The sequence below is a fragment of the Coffea arabica genome, chromosome 5c, assembly GCF_036785885.1.
Source record: "Coffea arabica cultivar ET-39 chromosome 5c, Coffea Arabica ET-39 HiFi, whole genome shotgun sequence".
In the NCBI taxonomy this organism is placed as follows: Eukaryota; Viridiplantae; Streptophyta; class Magnoliopsida; order Gentianales; family Rubiaceae; genus Coffea; species Coffea arabica.
Window position 1 is genome coordinate 36,631,609 of NC_092319.1, and position 7,278 is coordinate 36,638,886.

Below are 7,278 nucleotides of genomic sequence, written 5' to 3' on the forward strand. Positions count from 1 at the left end.
GTTCTTTTAAATGCTCTAGTTGAGGTGTTGAGACTTTGGAATCTAGTAAACATTCAATATTAGGTGTTGAGATTTTGGAATCGAGTAAATATTCAATACTTGGCTAAGTTGTTTTGTGAAGACCGTCTTAGGATTACCATTCTACAATCCTCAAAAAGAAACACAAGCTGGAGAGACCAAAGCACCGACCGATGTACTTTCCCTTCTACTCCTCAAAGTTTTACAGGATTTCATCAGCAGTCACTCCCACTGTGTGTACTCGAATAGTACCAACAAAAACTGTAGGCTTGCGGTGCTTGACACCTAAGTTCAACATCGATGCCACTTAAGAAATTTGAGTTGTCTTTCAACACTTTGGAATGTAGTAAGCATTCAATACTGGCTAAGTTGTTTTGTGAAGAACGTCTTACGATTACCATTCTACAATCCTTAGAAAGAAACAAAAATTGGAGAGACCAAAGCACCGACCGATGTACTTTCCCCTCTACTCCCAAAGTTTCAAAGGATTTCGTCAGCAGTCACTCTCACTGTGTGTACTTGAATAGCACTAACAAAAACTGTAGGCTTGCGGTGCTCGACACCTAAGTTCAACATCGATGCTACTTAAGAAATTTGAGTTGTCTTTCGTTATTGTCTTTTGGGGCTCAATTAAAGAGGATTTGACTCTATAGGCAAGCATGTTAACTTGTATCTCAGAGGCTAATAATGAAGTCAACTTTGTGCCAACTTTTACTTATCATAATTAACTGATGACAATTAAACCAAGCTTTATTAGTTTAGTTATTGCCAAATTAGATGCATCCCATTTCTAGTTTATGTCCAAGTCTACACAAAAATTAGTTTGGTTGATTCCTTATCTATTATAGGTTTACTAATATAGTACTAGTAAAAAAAAAATTCATTTATTTGGTAGATGAATTAGAAGGAACCAAATTATTAAATCCTCTCCAGAAGTTATTAGAAAATTTAGGATATTTATGTTGATTTTACACATTTCTACTTATTTGTTATTTTTAAAATAAATAAATAAATCAATGAACTAGGATTGAACCAGTTGAACCGGTTAAACCTTGACACATCCATTTTACCGGTTCTATCACCAGTCCGAGTTTCAAATTATTGGACTGTTGTGATTTTTTGAATGTTCCAATCGAGGTGTTGTGACTTTAGAATCTAGTAAACAATATTTGGCTAAGTTGTTCTGTGAAGAATAACTTAGGATTACCATTCTGCAATCCTCAGAAAGAAACAAAAACTGGAGGGACCAAAGCACTGACCAATGTACTTCCCCCTCTACTCCTCAAAGTTTCAACGGATTTCGTCAGCACTCACTCTCATTGTGTGTACTTGAATAGTAAACAAAAACTATAGGCTTGCAGTGCCCGATGTACAACAAAAACTGTAGGCTTGTAGTGCTCGAAACCTAAGTTCAACATTGATGCTGCTTAAGAAATTTGAGTTGTCTTCTGTTATTGCCTTTCGGGGCCCAATTAGATAGGATTTGATTCTGTAGGCAGGTATGTTTACTTGTATGTCAGAGGCTAATAATCAAATTAAGTTTGTGCAAACTTTTATTTATCATAATTAACTGATGACAATTAAACCAAACTTTATTAGTTTAGTTATTGCCAAATAATATGCAGCCCGTTTCTGGTTTTTGTCCAAGTCTGCACCAAATTTAGTTTGGTAGATTCCTTATTTATTATGGGTTTAATAATATAGTGTCAAAATTGCTTTTGATACTTTCCTTCTAATGTTTATTGGCTCCTCATTGGTTTCTATTAATGTTGTGGCGGTTCCAAAACTGCTTGACTAATCCCAAGTCCAAGTCCGAGCATCTACTGGATACAGTATTTTGTTTAGAAATTGTTTTAGCTTTAAGGAAACGGACCATTCTATATATGTGTTAGTCTAGTACGTTGTTATTTAAGAGTTGACTTGAATCTTGAAAAGAGAGTTGAGGAAAGTATAATTTTGAAGAGTCAAGTTATGAGATAGAGGGAAAGCTTTTAAGAATTATTAGTTGTGAGTTGTTGTAAGTGAAAGGTTAGGACTTGATATTGTTAATGTTGAGTTTTAAATTAATAAAGATGTTGAATATTTGTTTATATATTTATTATTCTTGCTCCCACATATTTTTATATGTATATGAAATTGCTTGCATGTGCATGTTATTTTTTTTGTGCTAATAAGTGGTATCAATATTCTAAACTTTGACCCTAGGGTTTGTTCGTGAAAGTAAGAAATGGATCTATATTATCTACATTATTGTGGCGTTTTTGTCTTTGATGGTAAAAATGATTTTAAGAGTTGGAGTTTGATGATGATGACAATTTTGTAATCTATTGAAGTTTGGGGTATTGTCCAAAAGGGTTTGATAGAACTGACAGCAGGTAAGGAATTATCAAGTGATGCAGTTATAGAGTTAGAGCAATGTTTTGAAAACCGGACCGGACCAAAATTTGAGAGGAATAGACAATTGTATCACAAGGCATTTCATTATCTTAGCACAAAATTTGAGTTGCAAGTAGTTAAAAAATTCATTCATGCAAAAATCGCAAGGGAGGCTTGGAAAATTTTGATGAATTATTATTGTGGCCATGGTAGAGAAGAAATTTGTTATGAGAAAGATGAAAAGGAATTTTTTGATGAAGTAGAGAAAGAAGAAATTGTAGAAATTGTGGGTGTATATGTAGATAAAGAATTTGTGATTGAAAAGAAAATTTTACACGTGGTTGAGAAAAAAAGTGACATCATTGGTCAAATAAATGATGTTATTGAAGATTGTGATGAGATAGAAATTCTTGATTTTATGGGAGTTAATAATTTATTTGAGGAAGAAAATCAAATAGTTGAATTGTTTGACATTAATTATGGAGTGGACAATTCAGTTGAAGATTGTGGTATTGCTAAAGTTGATGCAATTGTTAGTATGAAAAAAATTAAATGAAACATAAGGCGATGTTAAAAAACTTGGTGGTGGAAAGCATGATTTTGCGATTTCAGAAAATTTTCTTTTCAATCACAAATCCTTCGTCTGCATGTGCACCTACAATTTCTCCTTTCTCTACTTCATCTAAAAATTATTTTTCTTTTTGTGGAAAAATATGCTTTTGGAAAAATACGGTGATGTTGAAAACCTTAGTGGCAGAAAGTATGACTGTAATTTTAGGAAGTTTTCTTGATGATGTTGATGACTTAAATTATGGAGTATGCAATCAAGAAGGAGTAAATATGCTTGAGTTTTCTTTGACAAAGGAGGCCATGAAAAGGAATAAAATTTTGTTCACTAACACGTGTGAAGATGAAATTGAAGATCAATTGCAATTTGAGGTTCCATATTGTTCATACAATGGTTGAATTTTCTATGAAGAGGGAAGCTCGAGATGGCATTGAAGATAATCACAATGGAGAGCAATGATGACAATTAAACCAAGCTTTATTAGTTTAGTTATTGCCAAATTATATTCGGCCTGTTTCTAGTTTATGTCCAAGCCTGCATCAAATTTAGTTTGGTAGATTCCTTATCTATTATGGGTTTACTGATATAGTACGAATCAAAATTGGTTTTGATGGTTTCCAGCTGATGTTGGCTCCCCATTGGTATCCGTTAGTGTTGTGGCGGCTCCAAAACCGCTTGACTAATCCCAAGTCTAAGTCCGAGCATCTACTGGATTCCTTATTTGGTTTAGACATTATTTTAACTACTAAGAACGGACTATTCTATCGGCTTGCACATTATTTTAACTACTAAGAAACGGACTACTCTATATATATGTGTGTTAGACTAATACGTTGTTATTTGAAAACTTGAGTCAACTCTTGAAGAGGGAGTTAAGGAAAGCATAGTTTTGAAAACCTGAGTTGAGTCAAGTTATGAGATAGAAGGAAAGCCTCTAAAACTTGTTAGTTGTAAATTGTCATAAGCAAAGTAATACAAATTGATATTGATATTGTTGAATTTTAAATTAATAAAATTATTGAATATTTCTTTATATTTCTTTCTTCTTCTCTTTCTACATATTTTTATATGTGCGTAAAATTGCTCGAATTTTTCATGTATTTTGTGAAAACAATAACCAATCAACTTTGCTTTTCCTAATTTAAAAAAAGGCGGCGAAAGGGGAGTCGAGGGATTATGGATGTAATGGTTTTTACTTATTTCGATACTTTAAGAACGGCTCATACCAATTTAAGTAATTCTGGCCTCGTACATCAAATACTCAAAATCACTATAATTTTGTTTGTTACGTAATTGAATCAAACGGGTTCATACCAATGACAATCAAAATCTAAGAAAATGATTTTATAGGCAAAGGAAGATAACTAGCAGCAATGAGAGCTCAATTCTTGGTTATTCTATTTCTTATGCGATCAGATTTAACATGAGATAACGTAAAATCATTGCTCTTGGCTTCTTAAGTGTAAAAACTTATAGGCATTCTCTTTGATTCCCACAACCTTGAGCTAAAATGTAGAAATTTTTTGATCCAGTAAGAGAACAACCATCATTACTAGTTAATGTGGAAAATCGTCCAAGCTAGATAAACTTCAATTATAGATAAGTTCACTTTCATATTCAAAAAAAAAAAAAAAAAAGTTCACTTTCATATTCAAATGTGTTATATGACGACTATAAGTTTGAAAGGTATATGATTTAACTTGAAATCCGAACCAATATTTGAAACTAACACAAAGGTTTTTTGTACAAATTTCACGAGAAAACCAACATATATTATTCAGGACAGATTAAATTTATATTCCTAAACCTCACCAGAATTTTAATATTGGTCGTATGAGTTGTTGATACAAATTGTACAAGTCTCCAATACAATACCCTTATTAGTGCAATTGGTGCTGGTGGATGCTATTTATCCTTCAAAGTTATCCTTCAACGATACTCTCTCCGTCCCAATTATTTGGTTCTGTTTCGATAATCCGACTTTTTAAGAGTGGTAGTTTAATTGTGATGTTTGTGTTTCTTTTACAATTTTACCTCTATAAATTTAAAATTTTAATTTGAATGATAACATGCATATAATTAGAAGGAGGGGTTATATTGGAAGGAGAGACTAAAATGTGGTTTGACTTTCTCAATAGTAAAAATATTTTGGGACATCCCAAAATAAAAAGTAGGATACTTTCAAACGGACGGAGGGGGTATAATATAATAATTTTAGCGAGTATTAAATGGATACTAGTTTTACACCTAATTTGTGCACCGTTATCCATTTAAATTGCAAATGCTTATATTTATTTCTTGCTTTAGAATTGAGACATAATTCCCAAATTTAATTTATTTTTTGAATAATCTAACATCCAAAACGCCTCTTAATCAATGCACATTGCACACATGCCCTTCAAATAAGAACCCAAATTAGAAATGTCAAATAAGTGGTTTCTCGGTTGGTTCCCATAGTTCACAATTAGAGCTGCAAATGAATCAAACTACCTCGTGAGTGCTTCCGAGCCGACTTAGTCAAAATTCAACTCTCGGCTCAAGTTTGGCAATACCAAATTTAAGCCAACCAAATCAAGCTTAAGCTCGAGTATAGAGATTATAGGTTAGTTGGCTCATTGAGCTGGCTCGAATTTGTATGATTTTAATATTTGTATTTTTAAAAGTAAAATTACATATGTGTCCCCAACATTTGTATTAATTATTTAGGCAAAATGTCTATTTTATTGATTCTAAAAGAATGTAATAATTGGCTTTTATTTTTCTTAAACTCAAGCTCTATTAGACTCGAACTTGAGGTCAAGTTTTTGCTCAGATTTTATATTGAGAATTTGTCAAGTTCAAATTTGATAAAATTGAATTGATCTCTATTTAATTAGACCAAAACTCAATTCAATTCAATTTATTTACAGTTCTATTCAAAAAATTAAATATATCTTTACACAACTTGTTTGGATAACACCTTAAATTAAAAATGAAGAAAAAGATGCCTGGATGACAAAACTCTACAGGCAAATTGAAGCCTTCATCAGCCAAAAAAAAAGCTAAAAGGAATTGAGCGCAAAAAAGGACTGGGCAACACGAAATCGGCAAGCAAAGAAGTTAGTTACCGCGGCTGCCACTACAAAATGGTCAAACAACGGTCGACAAAAGCACAATCGTTAATGGATAAACGACTTTTGCGAATCCCTTGTAGGAAGCTTGTTACCGCCGCCGCTGCCGCCACGACTTTTGGGAATTTATAGAGGACGTTATTCTCTCTTTGTTGAAGAAAACGTTCCTGCAACTTTGGGGCATCCCTATTCGCCCCTTTGATGTGGTTCCAAGATGTTTGGTCTGACGCTCACCTTTTTTCCTCTTTCTTTTTTTTTGGTTTAAACCTTTCAATATCTCGATGACCATATTGGATGACTATATTGGATCCGATTAATCCCAATCACCTTCGGACTCTTCAAGTTTTTTTTTCTCCGTTCACAAGACTAGAACTCAAGATCTTTTTAATAGTATCAAATTCCTTAATCTCTTGACTGAACAATTGTTGGTATAGTCACTGGTCAAATGGATAGAGAAATCAAGAGGCTCGGCATGAGCTCAATTCTACAAGTCTACTAATCCTTCCAGATTTCCTATTTTATCTTTTCTTCGGGTACATGGGTCATAACACAACATGTAATTCCCTTTCAATCCATCTTTAATCTAGTTAATTTTTTAACAAATGAAATACTTCCGTGTTCACTAATTTGCAGTCAATCTTTGCCCTTTTGGAAATAGGAGAATATTTTGTGCAAATTCCAATGTTTTAAACTCGAACCAAACTGGCTGGTCTGACTGGTAGAACCTGAAACCGGCCAAGTATCTGGTCAGACCTATATTAAAAAACCGGAGAGATAAAGACTCGTCAAATCCTGTCAAAAACCTAGTTTGATCGAAAAACCGGCGGTTTGTGTCATAGCTTTTTTTTGAAAGGTCAAAGCATTTTCAATATTATGTTTTGACCTCTAGGTTGTTAAAAATTAGTAATATACCTCAAATATTTCATACTTTATAAATGTTGTCCTCAAGTTTGGTGTTATTTTTCAATCAAGTCCATAATTTTAATTCTAAATTTGTTAATGTTCATTGAATAATATAAATTGCTACTTGATTGTTTTAATTTCTTTGAATTTTCTTATTAAATATATTTGAAACATCAATTATATATGAATACACCTTTATTAATATTAACATGCTTTTAGGTATTTTACATACGATATTTTAATTTTTAAATAATTTTTATTTATGACGTCATTCGGTTCAATCCATGACGTCATCCGGTTCAA